We start from the raw sequence: 22,673 nt of genomic DNA, 5'->3' as shown, positions 1-22,673 counted from the left end.
CACCTGATATCATGGGGTGCACAAGTCTGGGGTTAGGCACCTGTGCACTTCACCCCTCCAGTGAATGCTGGCCCTCTTGACCGCAGCAACATTCAGGGGCCCAACCTACACATGACACACATGACTTTCACATTTTTTTATTTCACCAATCCATCAGGCCTGTGGACCCCTGAACGGCCCAGGGCTGGCCCTCTTGACTGCAGCAAAATAAACTCTGCTGCACGAGCTTGGGCCCTGTGTGCAAACAACCTGACTCGCACACTAAACTCTTTCTTTCTTTCACCAATAAATCAGGGGAAAGCGCGAACGCAGTCCCCCACTACCAGAAATAATGCAGTCGAGAATCCCGCATTTGGGGACATCGCAGGGGTCAGCAAATCCGATGTGCAATGGATGAGCCTCACCCTGGGAGCTCTGCCTTGCTGATCACAGATGCTCCCCTGCCAGGTAAGTATGAGTTGCGAGCCAGAGGGCAGGGCTTGGGCCTGTTCTGGAAGCCCCGCTAAGCGAGGGTGAGAAGGCCGGCCCTGACCCAGCCCCAGCCCTCCCGGAAGCCCTGAGCGTCTGCGGAGCTGCCTGTCCCACGTGCAGGGGGAAGCTCCGGCAGGCAGAGCCCAGCAGAAGAGGCACATTGTGGCACAGTTCATGTCTCCCACCAGGCCCTGCTCGGCCTGAGATTTGCATAAATTCGGACCTGGCTGCCAGCCAGCAGGCCCAGTCGGAAAGCGAGCAGGCCTGGCGCAGTGGGCCCACTGGCCCGTCGGCCCCAGGCGGGTCCATGGCCCTCCTGAGCCGACAGGTCACCCCGCTTAACAAGAGCGTCTCGGGTGGGGTGCCCCCCGCCAGGACACGGCAAGGCCCGATCGTGCCCGATCGGTGCTCGGACGGGGCGGGCGGCAGCGGCGGCCGGGAGCCAGTTTCACCCCTGCCCCCAAAACCCCAGGAGCTGGCTGGGCCTTCCTTAGGTTGGAGGGCCTGGGCGCGAAAGCAGAGCCCGGGCAGGGCAGGCTGGCTTCAAGAACTACCGGGGCACCTGATATCATGGGGCGCACAAGTCTGGGGTTAGGCACCTGTGCACTTCACCCCTCCAGTGAATGCTGGCCCTCTTGACCGCAGCAACATTCAGGGGCCCAACCTACACATGACACACATGACTTTCACATTTTTTTATTTCACCAATCCATCAGGCCTGTGGACCCCTGAACGGCCCAGGGCTGGCCCTCTTGACTGCAGCAAAATAAACTCTGCTGCACGAGCTTGGGCCCTGTGTGCAAACAACCTGACTCGCACACTAAACTCTTTCTTTCTTTCACCAATAAATCAGGGGAAAGCGCGAACGCAGTCCCCCACTACCAGAAATAATGCAGTCGAGAATCCCGCATTTGGGGACATCGCAGGGGTCAGCAAATCCGATGTGCAATGGATGAGCCTCACCCTGGGAGCTCTGCCTTGCTGATCACAGATGCTCCCGTGCCAGGTAAGTATGAGTTGCGAGCCAGAGGGCAGGGCTTGGGCCTGTTCTGGAAGCCCCGCTAAGCGAGGGTGAGAAGGCCGGCCCTGACCCAGCCCCAGCCCTCCCGGAAGCCCTGAGCGTCTGCGGAGCTGCCTGTCCCACGTGCAGGGGGAAGCTCCGGCAGGCAGAGCCCAGCAGAAGAGGCACATTGTGGCACAGTTCATGTCTCCCACCAGGCCCTGCTCGGCCTGAGATTTGCATAAATTCGGACCTGGCTGCCAGCCAGCAGGCCCAGTCGGAAAGCGAGCAGGCCTGGCGCAGTGGGCCCACTGGCCCGTCGGCCCCAGGCGGGTCCATGGCCCTCCTGAGCCGACAGGTCACCCCGCTTAACAAGAGCGTCTCGGGTGGGGTGCCCCCCGCCAGGACACGGCAAGGCCCGATCGTGCCCGATCGGTGCTCGGACGGGGCGGGCGGCAGCGGCGGCCGGGAGCCAGTTTCACCCCTGCCCCCAAAACCCCAGGAGCTGGCTGGGCCTTCCTTAGGTTGGAGGGCCTGGGCGCGAAAGCAGAGCCCGGGCAGGGCAGGCTGGCTTCAAGAACTACCGGGGCACCTGATATCATGGGGCGCACAAGTCTGGGGTTAGGCACCTGTGCACTTCACCCCTCCAGTGAATGCTGGCCCTCTTGACCGCAGCAACATTCAGGGGCCCAACCTACACATGACACACATGACTTTCACATTTTTTTATTTCACCAATCCATCAGGCCTGTGGACCCCTGAACGGCCCAGGGCTGGCCCTCTTGACTGCAGCAAAATAAACTCTGCTGCACGAGCTTGGGCCCTGTGTGCAAACAACCTGACTCGCACACTAAACTCTTTCTTTCTTTCACCAATAAATCAGGGGAAAGCGCGAACGCAGTCCCCCACTACCAGAAATAATGCAGTCGAGAATCCCGCATTTGGGGACATCGCAGGGGTCAGCAAATCCGATGTGCAATGGATGAGCCTCACCCTGGGAGCTCTGCCTTGCTGATCACAGATGCTCCCCTGCCAGGTAAGTATGAGTTGCGAGCCAGAGGGCAGGGCTTGGGCCTGTTCTGGAAGCCCCGCTAAGCGAGGGTGAGAAGGCCGGCCCTGACCCAGCCCCAGCCCTCCCGGAAGCCCTGAGCGTCTGCGGAGCTGCCTGTCCCACGTGCAGGGGGAAGCTCCGGCAGGCAGAGCCCAGCAGAAGAGGCACATTGTGGCACAGTTCATGTCTCCCACCAGGCCCTGCTCAGCCTGAGATTTGCATAAATTCGGACCTGGCTGCCAGCCAGCAGGCCCAGTCGGAAAGCGAGCAGGCCTGGCGCAGTGGGCCCACTGGCCCGTCGGCCCCAGGCGGGTCCATGGCCCTCCTGAGCCGACAGGTCACCCCGCTTAACAAGAGCGTCTCGGGTGGGGTGCCCCCCGCCAGGACACGGCAAGGCCCGATCGTGCCCGATCGGTGCTCGGACGGGGCGGGCGGCAGCGGCGGCCGGGAGCCAGTTTCACCCCTGCCCCCAAAACCCCAGGAGCTGGCTGGGCCTTCCTTAGGTTGGAGGGCCTGGGCGCGAAAGCAGAGCCCGGGCAGGGCAGGCTGGCTTCAAGAACTACCGGGGCACCTGATATCATGGGGCGCACAAGTCTGGGGTTAGGCACCTGTGCACTTCACCCCTCCAGTGAATGCTGGCCCTCTTGACCGCAGCAACATTCAGGGGCCCAACCTACACATGACACACATGACTTTCACATTTTTTTATTTCACCAATCCATCAGGCCTGTGGACCCCTGAACGGCCCAGGGCTGGCCCTCTTGACTGCAGCAAAATAAACTCTGCTGCACGAGCTTGGGCCCTGTGTGCAAACAACCTGACTCGCACACTAAACTCTTTCTTTCTTTCACCAATAAATCAGGGGAAAGCGCGAACGCAGTCCCCCACTACCAGAAATAATACAGTCGAGAATCCCGCATTTGGGGACATCGCAGGGGTCAGCAAATCCGATGTGCAATGGATGAGCCTCACCCTGGGAGCTCTGCCTTGCTGATCACAGATGCTCCCCTGCCAGGTAAGTATGAGTTGCGAGCCAGAGGGCAGGGCTTGGGCCTGTTCAGGAAGCCCCGCTAAGCGAGGGTGAGAAGGCCGGCCCTGACCCAGCCCCAGCCCTCCCGGAAGCCCTGAGCGTCTGCGGAGCTGCCTGTCCCACGTGCAGGGGGAAGCTCCGGCAGGCAGAGCCCAGCAGAAGAGGCACATTGTGGCACAGTTCATGTCTCCCACCAGGCCCTGCTCGGCCTGAGATTTGCATAAATTCGGACCTGGCTGCCAGCCAGCAGGCCCAGTCGGAAAGCGAGCAGGCCTGGCGCAGTGGGCCCACTGGCCCGTCGGCCCCAGGCGGGTCCATGGCCCTCCTGAGCCGACAGGTCACCCCGCTTAACAAGAGCGTCTCGGGTGGGGTGCCCCCCGCCAGGACACGGCAAGGCCCGATCGTGCCCGATCGGTGCTCGGACGGGGCGGGCGGCAGCGGCGGCCGGGAGCCAGTTTCACCCCTGCCCCCAAAACCCCAGGAGCTGGCTGGGCCTTCCTTAGGTTGGAGGGCCTGGGCGCGAAAGCAGAGCCCGGGCAGGGCAGGCTGGCTTCAAGAACTACCGGGGCACCTGATATCATGGGGTGCACAAGTCTGGGGTTAGGCACCTGTGCACTTCACCCCTCCAGTGAATGCTGGCCCTCTTGACCGCAGCAACATTCAGGGGCCCAACCTACACATGACACACATGACTTTCACATTTTTTTATTTCACCAATCCATCAGGCCTGTGGACCCCTGAACGGCCCAGGGCTGGCCCTCTTGACTGCAGCAAAATAAACTCTGCTGCACGAGCTTGGGCCCTGTGTGCAAACAACCTGACTCGCACACTAAACTCTTTCTTTCTTTCACCAATAAATCAGGGGAAAGCGCGAACGCAGTCCCCCACTACCAGAAATAATGCAGTCGAGAATCCCGCATTTGGGGACATCGCAGGGGTCAGCAAATCCGATGTGCAATGGATGAGCCTCACCCTGGGAGCTCTGCCTTGCTGATCACAGATGCTCCCCTGCCAGGTAAGTATGAGTTGCGAGCCAGAGGGCAGGGCTTGGGCCTGTTCTGGAAGCCCCGCTAAGCGAGGGTGAGAAGGCCGGCCCTGACCCAGCCCCAGCCCTCCCGGAAGCCCTGAGCGTCTGCGGAGCTGCCTGTCCCACGTGCAGGGGGAAGCTCCGGCAGGCAGAGCCCAGCAGAAGAGGCACATTGTGGCACAGTTCATGTCTCCCACCAGGCCCTGCTCGGCCTGAGATTTGCATAAATTCGGACCTGGCTGCCAGCCAGCAGGCCCAGTCGGAAAGCGAGCAGGCCTGGCGCAGTGGGCCCACTGGCCCGTCGGCCCCAGGCGGGTCCATGGCCCTCCTGAGCCGACAGGTCACCCCGCTTAACAAGAGCGTCTCGGGTGGGGTGCCCCCCGCCAGGACACGGCAAGGCCCGATCGTGCCCGATCGGTGCTCGGACGGGGCGGGCGGCAGCGGCGGCCGGGAGCCAGTTTCACCCCTGCCCCCAAAACCCCAGGAGCTGGCTGGGCCTTCCTTAGGTTGGAGGGCCTGGGCGCGAAAGCAGAGCCCGGGCAGGGCAGGCTGGCTTCAAGAACTACCGGGGCACCTGATATCATGGGGTGCACAAGTCTGGGGTTAGGCACCTGTGCACTTCACCCCTCCAGTGAATGCTGGCCCTCTTGACCGCAGCAACATTCAGGGGCCCAACCTACACATGACACACATGACTTTCACATTTTTTTATTTCACCAATCCATCAGGCCTGTGGACCCCTGAACGGCCCAGGGCTGGCCCTCTTGACTGCAGCAAAATAAACTCTGCTGCACGAGCTTGGGCCCTGTGTGCAAACAACCTGACTCGCACACTAAACTCTTTCTTTCTTTCACCAATAAATCAGGGGAAAGCGCGAACGCAGTCCCCCACTACCAGAAATAATGCAGTCGAGAATCCCGCATTTGGGGACATCGCAGGGGTCAGCAAATCCGATGTGCAATGGATGAGCCTCACCCTGGGAGCTCTGCCTTGCTGATCACAGATGCTCCCCTGCCAGGTAAGTATGAGTTGCGAGCCAGAGGGCAGGGCTTGGGCCTGTTCTGGAAGCCCCGCTAAGCGAGGGTGAGAAGGCCGGCCCTGACCCAGCCCCAGCCCTCCCGGAAGCCCTGAGCGTCTGCGGAGCTGCCTGTCCCACGTGCAGGGGGAAGCTCCGGCAGGCAGAGCCCAGCAGAAGAGGCACATTGTGGCACAGTTCATGTCTCCCACCAGGCCCTGCTCGGCCTGAGATTTGCATAAATTCGGACCTGGCTGCCAGCCAGCAGGCCCAGTCGGAAAGCGAGCAGGCCTGGCGCAGTGGGCCCACTGGCCCGTCGGCCCCAGGCGGGTCCATGGCCCTCCTGAGCCGACAGGTCACCCCGCTTAACAAGAGCGTCTCGGGTGGGGTGCCCCCCGCCAGGACACGGCAAGGCCCGATCGTGCCCGATCGGTGCTCGGACGGGGCGGGCGGCAGCGGCGGCCGGGAGCCAGTTTCACCCCTGCCCCCAAAACCCCAGGAGCTGGCTGGGCCTTCCTTAGGTTGGAGGGCCTGGGCGCGAAAGCAGAGCCCGGGCAGGGCAGGCTGGCTTCAAGAACTACCGGGGCACCTGATATCATGGGGCGCACAAGTCTGGGGTTAGGCACCTGTGCACTTCACCCCTCCAGTGAATGCTGGCCCTCTTGACCGCAGCAACATTCAGGGGCCCAACCTACACATGACACACATGACTTTCACATTTTTTTATTTCACCAATCCATCAGGCCTGTGGACCCCTGAACGGCCCAGGGCTGGCCCTCTTGACTGCAGCAAAATAAACTCTGCTGCACGAGCTTGGGCCCTGTGTGCAAACAACCTGACTCGCACACTAAACTCTTTCTTTCTTTCACCAATAAATCAGGGGAAAGCGCGAACGCAGTCCCCCACTACCAGAAATAATGCAGTCGAGAATCCCGCATTTGGGGACATCGCAGGGGTCAGCAAATCCGATGTGCAATGGATGAGCCTCACCCTGGGAGCTCTGCCTTGCTGATCACAGATGCTCCCCTGCCAGGTAAGTATGAGTTGCGAGCCAGAGGGCAGGGCTTGGGCCTGTTCTGGAAGCCCCGCTAAGCGAGGGTGAGAAGGCCGGCCCTGACCCAGCCCCAGCCCTCCCGGAAGCCCTGAGCGTCTGCGGAGCTGCCTGTCCCACGTGCAGGGGGAAGCTCCGGCAGGCAGAGCCCAGCAGAAGAGGCACATTGTGGCACAGTTCATGTCTCCCACCAGGCCCTGCTCGGCCTGAGATTTGCATAAATTCGGACCTGGCTGCCAGCCAGCAGGCCCAGTCGGAAAGCGAGCAGGCCTGGCGCAGTGGGCCCACTGGCCCGTCGGCCCCAGGCGGGTCCATGGCCCTCCTGAGCCGACAGGTCACCCCGCTTAACAAGAGCGTCTCGGGTGGGGTGCCCCCCGCCAGGACACGGCAAGGCCCGATCGTGCCCGATCGGTGCTCGGACGGGGCGGGCGGCAGCGGCGGCCGGGAGCCAGTTTCACCCCTGCCCCCAAAACCCCAGGAGCTGGCTGGGCCTTCCTTAGGTTGGAGGGCCTGGGCGCGAAAGCAGAGCCCGGGCAGGGCAGGCTGGCTTCAAGAACTACCGGGGCACCTGATATCATGGGGCGCACAAGTCTGGGGTTAGGCACCTGTGCACTTCACCCCTCCAGTGAATGCTGGCCCTCTTGACCGCAGCAACATTCAGGGGCCCAACCTACACATGACACACATGACTTTCACATTTTTTTATTTCACCAATCCATCAGGCCTGTGGACCCCTGAACGGCCCAGGGCTGGCCCTCTTGACTGCAGCAAAATAAACTCTGCTGCACGAGCTTGGGCCCTGTGTGCAAACAACCTGACTCGCACACTAAACTCTTTCTTTCTTTCACCAATAAATCAGGGGAAAGCGCGAACGCAGTCCCCCACTACCAGAAATAATACAGTCGAGAATCCCGCATTTGGGGACATCGCAGGGGTCAGCAAATCCGATGTGCAATGGATGAGCCTCACCCTGGGAGCTCTGCCTTGCTGATCACAGATGCTCCCCTGCCAGGTAAGTATGAGTTGCGAGCCAGAGGGCAGGGCTTGGGCCTGTTCTGGAAGCCCCGCTAAGCGAGGGTGAGAAGGCCGGCCCTGACCCAGCCCCAGCCCTCCCGGAAGCCCTGAGCGTCTGCGGAGCTGCCTGTCCCACGTGCAGGGGGAAGCTCCGGCAGGCAGAGCCCAGCAGAAGAGGCACATTGTGGCACAGTTCATGTCTCCCACCAGGCCCTGCTCGGCCTGAGATTTGCATAAATTCGGACCTGGCTGCCAGCCAGCAGGCCCAGTCGGAAAGCGAGCAGGCCTGGCGCAGTGGGCCCACTGGCCCGTCGGCCCCAGGCGGGTCCATGGCCCTCCTGAGCCGACAGGTCACCCCGCTTAACAAGAGCGTCTCGGGTGGGGTGCCCCCCGCCAGGACACGGCAAGGCCCGATCGTGCCCGATCGGTGCTCGGACGGGGCGGGCGGCAGCGGCGGCCGGGAGCCAGTTTCACCCCTGCCCCCAAAACCCCAGGAGCTGGCTGGGCCTTCCTTAGGTTGGAGGGCCTGGGCGCGAAAGCAGAGCCCGGGCAGGGCAGGCTGGCTTCAAGAACTACCGGGGCACCTGATATCATGGGGTGCACAAGTCTGGGGTTAGGCACCTGTGCACTTCACCCCTCCAGTGAATGCTGGCCCTCTTGACCGCAGCAACATTCAGGGGCCCAACCTACACATGACACACATGACTTTCACATTTTTTTATTTCACCAATCCATCAGGCCTGTGGACCCCTGAACGGCCCAGGGCTGGCCCTCTTGACTGCAGCAAAATAAACTCTGCTGCACGAGCTTGGGCCCTGTGTGCAAACAACCTGACTCGCACACTAAACTCTTTCTTTCTTTCACCAATAAATCAGGGGAAAGCGCGAACGCAGTCCCCCACTACCAGAAATAATGCAGTCGAGAATCCCGCATTTGGGGACATCGCAGGGGTCAGCAAATCCGATGTGCAATGGATGAGCCTCACCCTGGGAGCTCTGCCTTGCTGATCACAGATGCTCCCCTGCCAGGTAAGTATGAGTTGCGAGCCAGAGGGCAGGGCTTGGGCCTGTTCTGGAAGCCCCGCTAAGCGAGGGTGAGAAGGCCGGCCCTGACCCAGCCCCAGCCCTCCCGGAAGCCCTGAGCGTCTGCGGAGCTGCCTGTCCCACGTGCAGGGGGAAGCTCCGGCAGGCAGAGCCCAGCAGAAGAGGCACATTGTGGCACAGTTCATGTCTCCCACCAGGCCCTGCTCGGCCTGAGATTTGCATAAATTCGGACCTGGCTGCCAGCCAGCAGGCCCAGTCGGAAAGCGAGCAGGCCTGGCGCAGTGGGCCCACTGGCCCGTCGGCCCCAGGCGGGTCCATGGCCCTCCTGAGCCGACAGGTCACCCCGCTTAACAAGAGCGTCTCGGGTGGGGTGCCCCCCGCCAGGACACGGCAAGGCCCGATCGTGCCCGATCGGTGCTCGGACGGGGCGGGCGGCAGCGGCGGCCGGGAGCCAGTTTCACCCCTGCCCCCAAAACCCCAGGAGCTGGCTGGGCCTTCCTTAGGTTGGAGGGCCTGGGCGCGAAAGCAGAGCCCGGGCAGGGCAGGCTGGCTTCAAGAACTACCGGGGCACCTGATATCATGGGGTGCACAAGTCTGGGGTTAGGCACCTGTGCACTTCACCCCTCCAGTGAATGCTGGCCCTCTTGACCGCAGCAACATTCAGGGGCCCAACCTACACATGACACACATGACTTTCACATTTTTTTATTTCACCAATCCATCAGGCCTGTGGACCCCTGAACGGCCCAGGGCTGGCCCTCTTGACTGCAGCAAAATAAACTCTGCTGCACGAGCTTGGGCCCTGTGTGCAAACAACCTGACTCGCACACTAAACTCTTTCTTTCTTTCACCAATAAATCAGGGGAAAGCGCGAACGCAGTCCCCCACTACCAGAAATAATGCAGTCGAGAATCCCGCATTTGGGGACATCGCAGGGGTCAGCAAATCCGATGTGCAATGGATGAGCCTCACCCTGGGAGCTCTGCCTTGCTGATCACAGATGCTCCCTTGCCAGGTAAGTATGAGTTGCGAGCCAGAGGGCAGGGCTTGGGCCTGTTCTGGAAGCCCCGCTAAGCGAGGGTGAGAAGGCCGGCCCTGACCCAGCCCCAGCCCTCCCGGAAGCCCTGAGCGTCTGCGGAGCTGCCTGTCCCACGTGCAGGGGGAAGCTCCGGCAGGCAGAGCCCAGCAGAAGAGGCACATTGTGGCACAGTTCATGTCTCCCACCAGGCCCTGCTCGGCCTGAGATTTGCATAAATTCGGACCTGGCTGCCAGCCAGCAGGCCCAGTCGGAAAGCGAGCAGGCCTGGCGCAGTGGGCCCACTGGCCCGTCGGCCCCAGGCGGGTCCATGGCCCTCCTGAGCCGACAGGTCACCCCGCTTAACAAGAGCGTCTCGGGTGGGGTGCCCCCCGCCAGGACACGGCAAGGCCTGATCGTGCCCGATCGGTGCTCGGACGGGGCGGGCGGCAGCGGCGGCCGGGAGCCAGTTTCACCCCTGCCCCCAAAACCCCAGGAGCTGGCTGGGCCTTCCTTAGGTTGGAGGGCCTGGGCGCGAAAGCAGAGCCCGGGCAGGGCAGGCTGGCTTCAAGAACTACCGGGGCACCTGATATCATGGGGCGCACAAGTCTGGGGTTAGGCACCTGTGCACTTCACCCCTCCAGTGAATGCTGGCCCTCTTGACCGCAGCAACATTCAGGGGCCCAACCTACACATGACACACATGACTTTCACATTTTTTTATTTCACCAATCCATCAGGCCTGTGGACCCCTGAACGGCCCAGGGCTGGCCCTCTTGACTGCAGCAAAATAAACTCTGCTGCACGAGCTTGGGCCCTGTGTGCAAACAACCTGACTCGCACACTAAACTCTTTCTTTCTTTCACCAATAAATCAGGGGAAAGCGCGAACGCAGTCCCCCACTACCAGAAATAATACAGTCGAGAATCCCGCATTTGGGGACATCGCAGGGGTCAGCAAATCCGATGTGCAATGGATGAGCCTCACCCTGGGAGCTCTGCCTTGCTGATCACAGATGCTCCCCTGCCAGGTAAGTATGAGTTGCGAGCCAGAGGGCAGGGCTTGGGCCTGTTCTGGAAGCCCCGCTAAGCGAGGGTGAGAAGGCCGGCCCTGACCCAGCCCCAGCCCTCCCGGAAGCCCTGAGCGTCTGCGGAGCTGCCTGTCCCACGTGCAGGGGGAAGCTCCGGCAGGCAGAGCCCAGCAGAAGAGGCACATTGTGGCACAGTTCATGTCTCCCACCAGGCCCTGCTCGGCCTGAGATTTGCATAAATTCGGACCTGGCTGCCAGCCAGCAGGCCCAGTCGGAAAGCGAGCAGGCCTGGCGCAGTGGGCCCACTGGCCCGTCGGCCCCAGGCGGGTCCATGGCCCTCCTGAGCCGACAGGTCACCCCGCTTAACAAGAGCGTCTCGGGTGGGGTGCCCCCCGCCAGGACACGGCAAGGCCCGATCGTGCCCGATCGGTGCTCGGACGGGGCGGGCGGCAGCGGCGGCCGGGAGCCAGTTTCACCCCTGCCCCCAAAACCCCAGGAGCTGGCTGGGCCTTCCTTAGGTTGGAGGGCCTGGGCGCGAAAGCAGAGCCCGGGCAGGGCAGGCTGGCTTCAAGAACTACCGGGGCACCTGATATCATGGGGTGCACAAGTCTGGGGTTAGGCACCTGTGCACTTCACCCCTCCAGTGAATGCTGGCCCTCTTGACCGCAGCAACATTCAGGGGCCCAACCTACACATGACACACATGACTTTCACATTTTTTTATTTCACCAATCCATCAGGCCTGTGGACCCCTGAACGGCCCAGGGCTGGCCCTCTTGACTGCAGCAAAATAAACTCTGCTGCACGAGCTTGGGCCCTGTGTGCAAACAACCTGACTCGCACACTAAACTCTTTCTTTCTTTCACCAATAAATCAGGGGAAAGCGCGAACGCAGTCCCCCACTACCAGAAATAATGCAGTCGAGAATCCCGCATTTGGGGACATCGCAGGGGTCAGCAAATCCGATGTGCAATGGATGAGCCTCACCCTGGGAGCTCTGCCTTGCTGATCACAGATGCTCCCCTGCCAGGTAAGTATGAGTTGCGAGCCAGAGGGCAGGGCTTGGGCCTGTTCTGGAAGCCCCGCTAAGCGAGGGTGAGAAGGCCGGCCCTGACCCAGCCCCAGCCCTCCCGGAAGCCCTGAGCGTCTGCGGAGCTGCCTGTCCCACGTGCAGGGGGAAGCTCCGGCAGGCAGAGCCCAGCAGAAGAGGCACATTGTGGCACAGTTCATGTCTCCCACCAGGCCCTGCTCGGCCTGAGATTTGCATAAATTCGGACCTGGCTGCCAGCCAGCAGGCCCAGTCGGAAAGCGAGCAGGCCTGGCGCAGTGGGCCCACTGGCCCGTCGGCCCCAGGCGGGTCCATGGCCCTCCTGAGCCGACAGGTCACCCCGCTTAACAAGAGCGTCTCGGGTGGGGTGCCCCCCGCCAGGACACGGCAAGGCCCGATCGTGCCCGATCGGTGCTCGGACGGGGCGGGCGGCAGCGGCGGCCGGGAGCCAGTTTCACCCCTGCCCCCAAAACCCCAGGAGCTGGCTGGGCCTTCCTTAGGTTGGAGGGCCTGGGCGCGAAAGCAGAGCCCGGGCAGGGCAGGCTGGCTTCAAGAACTACCGGGGCACCTGATATCATGGGGCGCACAAGTCTGGGGTTAGGCACCTGTGCACTTCACCCCTCCAGTGAATGCTGGCCCTCTTGACCGCAGCAACATTCAGGGGCCCAACCTACACATGACACACATGACTTTCACATTTTTTTATTTCACCAATCCATCAGGCCTGTGGACCCCTGAACGGCCCAGGGCTGGCCCTCTTGACTGCAGCAAAATAAACTCTGCTGCACGAGCTTGGGCCCTGTGTGCAAACAACCTGACTCGCACACTAAACTCTTTCTTTCTTTCACCAATAAATCAGGGGAAAGCGCGAACGCAGTCCCCCACTACCAGAAATAATGCAGTCGAGAATCCCGCATTTGGGGACATCGCAGGGGTCAGCAAATCCGATGTGCAATGGATGAGCCTCACCCTGGGAGCTCTGCCTTGCTGATCACAGATGCTCCCCTGCCAGGTAAGTATGAGTTGCGAGCCAGAGGGCAGGGCTTGGGCCTGTTCTGGAAGCCCCGCTAAGCGAGGGTGAGAAGGCCGGCCCTGACCCAGCCCCAGCCCTCCCGGAAGCCCTGAGCGTCTGCGGAGCTGCCTGTCCCACGTGCAGGGGGAAGCTCCGGCAGGCAGAGCCCAGCAGAAGAGGCACATTGTGGCACAGTTCATGTCTCCCACCAGGCCCTGCTCGGCCTGAGATTTGCATAAATTCGGACCTGGCTGCCAGCCAGCAGGCCCAGTCGGAAAGCGAGCAGGCCTGGCGCAGTGGGCCCACTGGCCCGTCGGCCCCAGGCGGGTCCATGGCCCTCCTGAGCCGACAGGTCACCCCGCTTAACAAGAGCGTCTCGGGTGGGGTGCCCCCCGCCAGGACACGGCAAGGCCCGATCGTGCCCGATCGGTGCTCGGACGGGGCGGGCGGCAGCGGCGGCCGGGAGCCAGTTTCACCCCTGCCCCCAAAACCCCAGGAGCTGGCTGGGCCTTCCTTAGGTTGGAGGGCCTGGGCGCGAAAGCAGAGCCCGGGCAGGGCAGGCTGGCTTCAAGAACTACCGGGGCACCTGATATCATGGGGCGCACAAGTCTGGGGTTAGGCACCTGTGCACTTCACCCCTCCAGTGAATGCTGGCCCTCTTGACCGCAGCAACATTCAGGGGCCCAACCTACACATGACACACATGACTTTCACATTTTTTTATTTCACCAATCCATCAGGCCTGTGGACCCCTGAACGGCCCAGGGCTGGCCCTCTTGACTGCAGCAAAATAAACTCTGCTGCACGAGCTTGGGCCCTGTGTGCAAACAACCTGACTCGCACACTAAACTCTTTCTTTCTTTCACCAATAAATCAGGGGAAAGCGCGAACGCAGTCCCCCACTACCAGAAATAATGCAGTCGAGAATCCCGCATTTGGGGACATCGCAGGGGTCAGCAAATCCGATGTGCAATGGATGAGCCTCACCCTGGGAGCTCTGCCTTGCTGATCACAGATGCTCCCCTGCCAGGTAAGTATGAGTTGCGAGCCAGAGGGCAGGGCTTGGGCCTGTTCTGGAAGCCCCGCTAAGCGAGGGTGAGAAGGCCGGCCCTGACCCAGCCCCAGCCCTCCCGGAAGCCCTGAGCGTCTGCGGAGCTGCCTGTCCCACGTGCAGGGGGAAGCTCCGGCAGGCAGAGCCCAGCAGAAGAGGCACATTGTGGCACAGTTCATGTCTCCCACCAGGCCCTGCTCGGCCTGAGATTTGCATAAATTCGGACCTGGCTGCCAGCCAGCAGGCCCAGTCGGAAAGCGAGCAGGCCTGGCGCAGTGGGCCCACTGGCCCGTCGGCCCCAGGCGGGTCCATGGCCCTCCTGAGCCGACAGGTCACCCCGCTTAACAAGAGCGTCTCGGGTGGGGTGCCCCCCGCCAGGACACGGCAAGGCCCGATCGTGCCCGATCGGTGCTCGGACGGGGCGGGCGGCAGCGGCGGCCGGGAGCCAGTTTCACCCCTGCCCCCAAAACCCCAGGAGCTGGCTGGGCCTTCCTTAGGTTGGAGGGCCTGGGCGCGAAAGCAGAGCCCGGGCAGGGCAGGCTGGCTTCAAGAACTACCGGGGCACCTGATATCATGGGGCGCACAAGTCTGGGGTTAGGCACCTGTGCACTTCACCCCTCCAGTGAATGCTGGCCCTCTTGACCGCAGCAACATTCAGGGGCCCAACCTACACATGACACACATGACTTTCACATTTTTTTATTTCACCAATCCATCAGGCCTGTGGACCCCTGAACGGCCCAGGGCTGGCCCTCTTGACTGCAGCAAAATAAACTCTGCTGCACGAGCTTGGGCCCTGTGTGCAAACAACCTGACTCGCACACTAAACTCTTTCTTTCTTTCACCAATAAATCAGGGGAAAGCGCGAACGCAGTCCCCCACTACCAGAAATAATACAGTCGAGAATCCCGCATTTGGGGACATCGCAGGGGTCAGCAAATCCGATGTGCAATGGATGAGCCTCACCCTGGGAGCTCTGCCTTGCTGATCACAGATGCTCCCCTGCCAGGTAAGTATGAGTTGCGAGCCAGAGGGCAGGGCTTGGGCCTGTTCTGGAAGCCCCGCTAAGCGAGGGTGAGAAGGCCGGCCCTGACCCAGCCCCAGCCCTCCCGGAAGCCCTGAGCGTCTGCGGAGCTGCCTGTCCCACGTGCAGGGGGAAGCTCCGGCAGGCAGAGCCCAGCAGAAGAGGCACATTGTGGCACAGTTCATGTCTCCCACCAGGCCCTGCTCGGCCTGAGATTTGCATAAATTCGGACCTGGCTGCCAGCCAGCAGGCCCAGTCGGAAAGCGAGCAGGCCTGGCGCAGTGGGCCCACTGGCCCGTCGGCCCCAGGCGGGTCCATGGCCCTCCTGAGCCGACAGGTCACCCCGCTTAACAAGAGCGTCTCGGGTGGGGTGCCCCCCGCCAGGACACGGCAAGGCCCGATCGTGCCCGATCGGTGCTCGGACGGGGCGGGCGGCAGCGGCGGCCGGGAGCCAGTTTCACCCCTGCCCCCAAAACCCCAGGAGCTGGCTGGGCCTTCCTTAGGTTGGAGGGCCTGGGCGCGAAAGCAGAGCCCGGGCAGGGCAGGCTGGCTTCAAGAACTACCGGGGCACCTGATATCATGGGGTGCACAAGTCTGGGGTTAGGCACCTGTGCACTTCACCCCTCCAGTGAATGCTGGCCCTCTTGACCGCAGCAACATTCAGGGGCCCAACCTACACATGACACACATGACTTTCACATTTTTTTATTTCACCAATCCATCAGGCCTGTGGACCCCTGAACGGCCCAGGGCTGGCCCTCTTGACTGCAGCAAAATAAACTCTGCTGCACGAGCTTGGGCCCTGTGTGCAAACAACCTGACTCGCACACTAAACTCTTTCTTTCTTTCACCAATAAATCAGGGGAAAGCGCGAACGCAGTCCCCCACTACCAGAAATAATGCAGTCGAGAATCCCGCATTTGGGGACATCGCAGGGGTCAGCAAATCCGATGTGCAATGGATGAGCCTCACCCTGGGAGCTCTGCCTTGCTGATCACAGATGCTCCCCTGCCAGGTAAGTATGAGTTGCGAGCCAGAGGGCAGGGCTTGGGCCTGTTCTGGAAGCCCCGCTAAGCGAGGGTGAGAAGGCCGGCCCTGACCCAGCCCCAGCCCTCCCGGAAGCCCTGAGCGTCTGCGGAGCTGCCTGTCCCACGTGCAGGGGGAAGCTCCGGCAGGCAGAGCCCAGCAGAAGAGGCACATTGTGGCACAGTTCATGTCTCCCACCAGGCCCTGCTCGGCCTGAGATTTGCATAAATTCGGACCTGGCTGCCAGCCAGCAGGCCCAGTCGGAAAGCGAGCAGGCCTGGCGCAGTGGGCCCACTGGCCCGTCGGCCCCAGGCGGGTCCATGGCCCTCCTGAGCCGACAGGTCACCCCGCTTAACAAGAGCGTCTCGGGTGGGGTGCCCCCCGCCAGGACACGGCAAGGCCCGATCGTGCCCGATCGGTGCTCGGACGGGGCGGGCGGCAGCGGCGGCCGGGAGCCAGTTTCACCCCTGCCCCCAAAACCCCAGGAGCTGGCTGGGCCTTCCTTAGGTTGGAGGGCCTGGGCGCGAAAGCAGAGCCCGGGCAGGGCAGGCTGGCTTCAAGAACTACCGGGGCACCTGATATCATGGGGTGCACAAGTCTGGGGTTAGGCACCTGTGCACTTCACCCCTCCAGTGAATGCTGGCCCTCTTGACCGCAGCAACATTCAGGGGCCCAACCTACACATGACACACATGACTTTCACATTTTTTTATTTCACCAATCCATCAGGCCTGTGGACCCCTGAACGGCCCAGGGCTGGCCCTCTTGACTGCAGCAAAATAAACTCTGCTGCACGAGCTTGGGCCCTGTGTGCAAACAACCTGACTCGCACACTAAACTCTTTCTTTCTTTCACCAATAAATCAGGGGAAAGCGCGAACGCAGTCCCCCACTACCAGAAATAATGCAGTCGAGAATCCCGCATTTGGGGACATCGCAGGGGTCAGCAAATCCGATGTGCAATGGATGAGCCTCACCCTGGGAGCTCTGCCTTGCTGATCACAGATGCTCCCCTGCCAGGTAAGTATGAGTTGCGAGCCAGAGGGCAGGGCTTGGGCCTGTTCTGGAAGCCCCGCTAAGCGAGGGTGAGAAGGCCGGCCCTGACCCAGCCCCAGCCCTCCCGGAAGCCCTGAGCGTCTGCGGAGCTGCCTGTCCCACGTGCAGGGGGAAGCTCCGGCAGGCAGAGCCCAGCAGAAGAGGCACATTGTGGCACAGTTCATGTCTCCCACCAGGCCCTGCTCGGCCTGAGATTTGCATAAATTCGGACCTGGCTGCCAGCCAGCAGGCCCAGTCGGAAAGCGAGCAGGCCTGGCGCAGTGGGCCCACTGGCCCGTCGGCCCCAGGCGGGTCCATGGCCCTCCTGAGCCGACAGGTCACCCCGCTTAACAAGAGCGTCTCGGGTGGGGTGCCCCCCGCCAGGACACGGCAAGGCCCGATCGTGCCCGATCGGTGCTCGGACGGGGCGGGCGGCAGCGGCGGCCGGGAGCCAGTTTCACCCCTGCCCCCAAAACCCCAGGAGCTGGCTGGGCCTTCCTTAGGTTGGAGGGCCTGGGCGCGAAAGCAGAGCCCGGGCAGGGCAGGCTGGCTTCAAGAACTACCGGGGCACCTGATATCATGGGGCGCACAAGTCTGGGGTTAGGCACCTGTGCACTTCACCCCTCCAGTGAATGCTGGCCCTCTTGACCGCAGCAACATTCAGGGGCCCAACCTACACATGACACACATGACTTTCACATTTTTTTATTTCACCAATCCATCAGGCCTGTGGACCCCTGAACGGCCCAGGGCTGGCCCTCTTGACTGCAGCAAAATAAACTCTGCTGCACGAGCTTGGGCCCTGTGTGCAAACAACCTGACTCGCACACTAAACTCTTTCTTTCTTTCACCAATAAATCAGGGGAAAGCGCGAACGCAGTCCCCCACTACCAGAAATAATGCAGTCGAGAATCCCGCATTTGGGGACATCGCAGGGGTCAGCAAATCCGATGTGCAATGGATGAGTCTCACCCTGGGAGCTCTGCCTTGCTGATCACAGATGCTCCCCTGCCAGGTAAGTATGAGTTGCGAGCCAGAGGGCAGGGCTTGGGCCTGTTCTGGAAGCCCCGCTAAGCGAGGGTGAGAAGGCCGGCCCTGACCCAGCCCCAGCCCTCCCGGAAGCCCTGAGCGTCTGCGGAGCTGCCTGTCCCACGTGCAGGGGGAAGCTCCGGCAGGCAGAGCCCAGCAGAAGAGGCACATTGTGGCACAGTTCATGTCTCCCACCAGGCCCTGCTCGGCCTGAGATTTGCATAAATTCGGACCTGGCTGCCAGCCAGCAGGCCCAGTCGGAAAGCGAGCAGGCCTGGCGCAGTGGGCCCACTGGCCCGTCGGCCCCAGGCGGGTCCATGGCCCTCCTGAGCCGACAGGTCACCCCGCTTAACAAGAGCGTCTCGGGTGGGGTGCCCCCCGCCAGGACACGGCAAGGCCCGATCGTGCCCGATCGGTGCTCGGACGGGGCGGGCGGCAGCGGCGGCCGGGAGCCAGTTTCACCCCTGCCCCCAAAACCCCAGGAGCTGGCTGGGCCTTCCTTAGGTTGGAGGGCCTGGGCGCGAAAGCAGAGCCCGGGCAGGGCAGGCTGGCTTCAAGAACTACCGGGGCACCTGATATCATGGGGCGCACAAGTCTGGGGTTAGGCACCTGTGCACTTCACCCCTCCAGTGAATGCTGGCCCTCTTGACCGCAGCAACATTCAGGGGCCCAACCTACACATGACACACATGACTTTCACATTTTTTTATTTCACCAATCCATCAGGCCTGTGGACCCCTGAACGGCCCAGGGCTGGCCCTCTTGACTGCAGCAAAATAAACTCTGCTGCACGAGCTTGGGCCCTGTGTGCAAACAACCTGACTCGCACACTAAACTCTTTCTTTCTTTCACCAATAAATCAGGGGAAAGCGCGAACGCAGTCCCCCACTACCAGAAATAATACAGTCGAGAATCCCGCATTTGGGGACATCGCAGGGGTCAGCAAATCCGATGTGCAATGGATGAGCCTCACCCTGGGAGCTCTGCCTTGCTGATCACAGATGCTCCCCTGCCAGGTAAGTATGAGTTGCGAGCCAGAGGGCAGGGCTTGGGCCTGTTCTGGAAGCCCCGCTAAGCGAGGGTGAGAAGGCCGGCCCTGACCCAGCCCCAGCCCTCCCGGAAGCCCTGAGCGTCTGCGGAGCTGCCTGTCCCACGTGCAGGGGGAAGCTCCGGCAGGCAGAGCCCAGCAGAAGAGGCACATTGTGGCACAGTTCATGTCTCCCACCAGGCCCTGCTCGGCCTGAGATTTGCATAAATTCGGACCTGGCTGCCAGCCAGCAGGCCCAGTCGGAAAGCGAGCAGGCCTGGCGCAGTGGGCCCACTGGCCCGTCGGCCCCAGGCGGGTCCATGGCCCTCCTGAGCCGACAGGTCACCCCGCTTAACAAGAGCGTCTCGGGTGGGGTGCCCCCCGCCAGGACACGGCAAGGCCCGATCGTGCCCGATCGGTGCTCGGACGGGGCGGGCGGCAGCGGCGGCCGGGAGCCAGTTTCACCCCTGCCCCCAAAACCCCAGGAGCTGGCTGGGCCTTCCTTAGGTTGGAGGGCCTGGGCGCGAAAGCAGAGCCCGGGCAGGGCAGGCTGGCTTCAAGAACTACCGGGGCACCTGATATCATGGGGTGCACAAGTCTGGGGTTAGGCACCTGTGCACTTCACCCCTCCAGTGAATGCTGGCCCTCTTGACCGCAGCAACATTCAGGGGCCCAACCTACACATGACACACATGACTTTCACATTTTTTTATTTCACCAATCCATCAGGCCTGTGGACCCCTGAACGGCCCAGGGCTGGCCCTCTTGACTGCAGCAAAATAAACTCTGCTGCACGAGCTTGGGCCCTGTGTGCAAACAACCTGACTCGCACACTAAACTCTTTCTTTCTTTCACCAATAAATCAGGGGAAAGCGCGAACGCAGTCCCCCACTACCAGAAATAATGCAGTCGAGAATCCCGCATTTGGGGACATCGCAGGGGTCAGCAAATCCGATGTGCAATGGATGAGCCTCACCCTGGGAGCTCTGCCTTGCTGATCACAGATGCTCCCCTGCCAGGTAAGTATGAGTTGCGAGCCAGAGGGCAGGGCTTGGGCCTGTTCTGGAAGCCCCGCTAAGCGAGGGTGAGAAGGCCGGCCCTGACCCAGCCCCAGCCCTCCCGGAAGCCCTGAGCGTCTGCGGAGCTGCCTGTCCCACGTGCAGGGGGAAGCTCCGGCAGGCAGAGCCCAGCAGAAGAGGCACATTGTGGCACAGTTCATGTCTCCCACCAGGCCCTGCTCGGCCTGAGATTTGCATAAATTCGGACCTGGCTGCCAGCCAGCAGGCCCAGTCGGAAAGCGAGCAGGCCTGGCGCAGTGGGCCCACTGGCCCGTCGGCCCCAGGCGGGTCCATGGCCCTCCTGAGCCGACAGGTCACCCCGCTTAACAAGAGCGTCTCGGGTGGGGTGCCCCCCGCCAGGACACGGCAAGGCCCGATCGTGCCCGATCGGTGCTCGGACGGGGCGGGCGGCAGCGGCGGCCGGGAGCCAGTTTCACCCCTGCCCCCAAAACCCCAGGAGCTGGCTGGGCCTTCCTTAGGTTGGAGGGCCTGGGCGCGAAAGCAGAGCCCGGGCAGGGCAGGCTGGCTTCAAGAACTACCGGGGCACCTGATATCATGGGGCGCACAAGTCTGGGGTTAGGCACCTGTGCACTTCACCCCTCCAGTGAATGCTGGCCCTCTTGACCGCAGCAACATTCAGGGGCCCAACCTACACATGACACACATGACTTTCACATTTTTTTATTTCACCAATCCATCAGGCCTGTGGACCCCTGAACGGCCCAGGGCTGGCCCTCTTGACTGCAGCAAAATAAACTCTGCTGCACGAGCTTGGGCCCTGTGTGCAAACAACCTGACTCGCACACTAAACTCTTTCTTTCTTTCACCAATAAATCAGGGGAAAGCGCGAACGCAGTCCCCCACTACCAGAAATAATGCAGTCGAGAATCCCGCATTTGGGGACATCGCAAGGGTCAGCAAATCCGATGTGCAATGGAGGAGTCTCACCCTGGGAGCTCTGCCTTGCTGATCACAGATGCTCCCCTGCCAGGTAAGTATGAGTTGCGAGCCAGAGGGCAGGGCTTGGGCCTGTTCTGGAAGCCCCGCTAAGCGAGGGTGAGAAGGCCGGCCCTGACCCAGCCCCAGCCCTCCCGGAAGCCCTGAGCGTCTGCGGAGCTGCCTGTCCCACGTGCAGGGGGAAGCTCCGGCAGGCAGAGCCCAGCAGAAGAGGCACATTGTGGCACAGTTCATGTCTCCCACCAGGCCCTGCTCGGCCTGAGATTTGCATAAATTCGGACCTGGCTGCCAGCCAGCAGGCCCAGTCGGAAAGCGAGCAGGCCTGGCGCAGTGGGCCCACTGGCCCGTCGGCCCCAGGCGGGTCCATGGCCCTCCTGAGCCGACAGGTCACCCCGCTTAACAAGAGCGTCTCGGGTGGGGTGCCCCCCGCCAGGACACGGCAAGGCCCGATCGTGCCCGATCGGTGCTCGGACGGGGCGGGCGGCAGCGGCGGCCGGGAGCCAGTTTCACCCCTGCCCCCAAAACCCCAGGAGCTGGCTGGGCCTTCCTTAGGTTGGAGGGCCTGGGCGCGAAAGCAGAGCCCGGGCAGGGCAGGCTGGCTTCAAGAACTACCGGGGCACCTGATATCATGGGGCGCACAAGTCTGGGGTTAGGCACCTGTGCACTTCACCCCTCCAGTGAATGCTGGCCCTCTTGACCGCAGCAACATTCAGGGGCCCAACCTACACATGACACACATGACTTTCACATTTTTTTATTTCACCAATCCATCAGGCCTGTGGACCCCTGAACGGCCCAGGGCTGGCCCTCTTGACTGCAGCAAAATAAACTCTGCTGCACGAGCTTGGGCCCTGTGTGCAAACAACCTGACTCGCACACTAAACTCTTTCTTTCTTTCACCAATAAATCAGGGGAAAGCGCGAACGCAGTCCCCCACTACCAGAAATAATACAGTCGAGAATCCCGCATTTGGGGACATCGCAGGGGTCAGCAAATCCGATGTGCAATGGATGAGCCTCACCCTGGGAGCTCTGCCTTGCTGATCACAGATGCTCCCCTGCCAGGTAAGTATGAGTTGCGAGCCAGAGGGCAGGGCTTGGGCCTGTTCTGGAAGCCCCGCTAAGCGAGGGTGAGAAGGCCGGCCCTGACCCAGCCCCAGCCCTCCCGGAAGCCCTGAGCGTCTGCGGAGCTGCCTGTCCCACGTGCAGGGGGAAGCTCCGGCAGGCAGAGCCCAGCAGAAGAGGCACATTGTGGCACAGTTCATGTCTCCCACCAGGCCCTGCTCGGCCTGAGATTTGCATAAATTCGGACCTGGCTGCCAGCCAGCAGGCCCAGTCGGAAAGCGAGCAGGCCTGGCGCAGTGGGCCCACTGGCCCGTCGGCCCCAGGCGGGTCCATGGCCCTCCTGAGCCGACAGGTCACCCCGCTTAACAAGAGCGTCTCGGGTGGGGTGCCCCCCGCCAGGACACGGCAAGGCCCGATCGTGCCCGATCGGTGCTCGGACGGGGCGGGCGGCAGCGGCGGCCGGGAGCCAGTTTCACCCCTGCCCCCAAAACCCCAGGAGCTGGCTGGGCCTTCCTTAGGTTGGAGGGCCTGGGCGCGAAAGCAGAGCCCGGGCAGGGCAGGCTGGCTTCAAGAACTACCGGGGCACCTGATATCAT

General features: G+C 62.0%; 22 non-coding genes across 22 annotated transcripts; all 22 read right to left on the bottom strand.

Annotated features, from left to right (window-relative positions):
- Positions 1-291: 291 nt before the first annotated feature.
- LOC138529246 (U1 spliceosomal RNA) lies at positions 292-455 on the bottom strand. The gene has a single exon (XR_011284584.1). It is a non-coding gene; the product is annotated as a U1 spliceosomal RNA (small nuclear RNA).
- Positions 456-1,321: 866 nt separating this feature from the next.
- LOC138529479 (U1 spliceosomal RNA) lies at positions 1,322-1,485 on the bottom strand. Its single transcript, XR_011284815.1, has one exon. It is a non-coding gene; the product is annotated as a U1 spliceosomal RNA (small nuclear RNA).
- An 866-nt stretch (positions 1,486-2,351) lies between these two features.
- Positions 2,352-2,515, bottom strand: LOC138529245 (U1 spliceosomal RNA). Its single transcript, XR_011284583.1, has one exon. It is a non-coding gene; the product is annotated as a U1 spliceosomal RNA (small nuclear RNA).
- An 866-nt stretch (positions 2,516-3,381) lies between these two features.
- On the bottom strand, positions 3,382-3,545 carry LOC138529395 (U1 spliceosomal RNA). Its single transcript, XR_011284732.1, has one exon. It is a non-coding gene; the product is annotated as a U1 spliceosomal RNA (small nuclear RNA).
- An 866-nt stretch (positions 3,546-4,411) lies between these two features.
- Positions 4,412-4,575, bottom strand: LOC138529244 (U1 spliceosomal RNA). Its single transcript, XR_011284582.1, has one exon. It is a non-coding gene; the product is annotated as a U1 spliceosomal RNA (small nuclear RNA).
- An 866-nt stretch (positions 4,576-5,441) lies between these two features.
- On the bottom strand, positions 5,442-5,605 carry LOC138529243 (U1 spliceosomal RNA). The gene has a single exon (XR_011284581.1). It is a non-coding gene; the product is annotated as a U1 spliceosomal RNA (small nuclear RNA).
- An 866-nt stretch (positions 5,606-6,471) lies between these two features.
- On the bottom strand, positions 6,472-6,635 carry LOC138529242 (U1 spliceosomal RNA). Its single transcript, XR_011284580.1, has one exon. It is a non-coding gene; the product is annotated as a U1 spliceosomal RNA (small nuclear RNA).
- An 866-nt stretch (positions 6,636-7,501) lies between these two features.
- Positions 7,502-7,665, bottom strand: LOC138529394 (U1 spliceosomal RNA). Its single transcript, XR_011284731.1, has one exon. It is a non-coding gene; the product is annotated as a U1 spliceosomal RNA (small nuclear RNA).
- An 866-nt stretch (positions 7,666-8,531) lies between these two features.
- LOC138529240 (U1 spliceosomal RNA) lies at positions 8,532-8,695 on the bottom strand. Its single transcript, XR_011284577.1, has one exon. It is a non-coding gene; the product is annotated as a U1 spliceosomal RNA (small nuclear RNA).
- An 866-nt stretch (positions 8,696-9,561) lies between these two features.
- LOC138529473 (U1 spliceosomal RNA) lies at positions 9,562-9,725 on the bottom strand. The gene has a single exon (XR_011284809.1). It is a non-coding gene; the product is annotated as a U1 spliceosomal RNA (small nuclear RNA).
- An 866-nt stretch (positions 9,726-10,591) lies between these two features.
- Positions 10,592-10,755, bottom strand: LOC138529393 (U1 spliceosomal RNA). The gene has a single exon (XR_011284730.1). It is a non-coding gene; the product is annotated as a U1 spliceosomal RNA (small nuclear RNA).
- An 866-nt stretch (positions 10,756-11,621) lies between these two features.
- LOC138529239 (U1 spliceosomal RNA) lies at positions 11,622-11,785 on the bottom strand. Its single transcript, XR_011284576.1, has one exon. It is a non-coding gene; the product is annotated as a U1 spliceosomal RNA (small nuclear RNA).
- An 866-nt stretch (positions 11,786-12,651) lies between these two features.
- LOC138529238 (U1 spliceosomal RNA) lies at positions 12,652-12,815 on the bottom strand. The gene has a single exon (XR_011284575.1). It is a non-coding gene; the product is annotated as a U1 spliceosomal RNA (small nuclear RNA).
- An 866-nt stretch (positions 12,816-13,681) lies between these two features.
- On the bottom strand, positions 13,682-13,845 carry LOC138529237 (U1 spliceosomal RNA). The gene has a single exon (XR_011284574.1). It is a non-coding gene; the product is annotated as a U1 spliceosomal RNA (small nuclear RNA).
- An 866-nt stretch (positions 13,846-14,711) lies between these two features.
- On the bottom strand, positions 14,712-14,875 carry LOC138529392 (U1 spliceosomal RNA). The gene has a single exon (XR_011284729.1). It is a non-coding gene; the product is annotated as a U1 spliceosomal RNA (small nuclear RNA).
- Positions 14,876-15,741: 866 nt separating this feature from the next.
- Positions 15,742-15,905, bottom strand: LOC138529236 (U1 spliceosomal RNA). The gene has a single exon (XR_011284572.1). It is a non-coding gene; the product is annotated as a U1 spliceosomal RNA (small nuclear RNA).
- Positions 15,906-16,771: 866 nt separating this feature from the next.
- On the bottom strand, positions 16,772-16,935 carry LOC138529235 (U1 spliceosomal RNA). Its single transcript, XR_011284571.1, has one exon. It is a non-coding gene; the product is annotated as a U1 spliceosomal RNA (small nuclear RNA).
- Positions 16,936-17,801: 866 nt separating this feature from the next.
- Positions 17,802-17,965, bottom strand: LOC138529469 (U1 spliceosomal RNA). Its single transcript, XR_011284805.1, has one exon. It is a non-coding gene; the product is annotated as a U1 spliceosomal RNA (small nuclear RNA).
- Positions 17,966-18,831: 866 nt separating this feature from the next.
- Positions 18,832-18,995, bottom strand: LOC138529391 (U1 spliceosomal RNA). The gene has a single exon (XR_011284728.1). It is a non-coding gene; the product is annotated as a U1 spliceosomal RNA (small nuclear RNA).
- An 866-nt stretch (positions 18,996-19,861) lies between these two features.
- Positions 19,862-20,025, bottom strand: LOC138529234 (U1 spliceosomal RNA). The gene has a single exon (XR_011284570.1). It is a non-coding gene; the product is annotated as a U1 spliceosomal RNA (small nuclear RNA).
- Positions 20,026-20,891: 866 nt separating this feature from the next.
- On the bottom strand, positions 20,892-21,055 carry LOC138528912 (U1 spliceosomal RNA). The gene has a single exon (XR_011284311.1). It is a non-coding gene; the product is annotated as a U1 spliceosomal RNA (small nuclear RNA).
- Positions 21,056-21,921: 866 nt separating this feature from the next.
- Positions 21,922-22,085, bottom strand: LOC138529390 (U1 spliceosomal RNA). Its single transcript, XR_011284727.1, has one exon. It is a non-coding gene; the product is annotated as a U1 spliceosomal RNA (small nuclear RNA).
- Between the last annotated feature and the right edge of the window lie 588 nt (positions 22,086-22,673).

The sequence above is a fragment of the Ambystoma mexicanum genome, chromosome 7q (genome assembly GCF_040938575.1).
Source record: "Ambystoma mexicanum isolate Mex_15411 chromosome 7q, UKY_AmexF1_1, whole genome shotgun sequence".
Classification (NCBI taxonomy): domain Eukaryota; kingdom Metazoa; phylum Chordata; class Amphibia; order Caudata; family Ambystomatidae; genus Ambystoma; species Ambystoma mexicanum.
The sequence above is the reverse complement of the archived record's forward strand: the minus strand, read 5'-3'. Positions and strand labels throughout refer to the sequence as shown.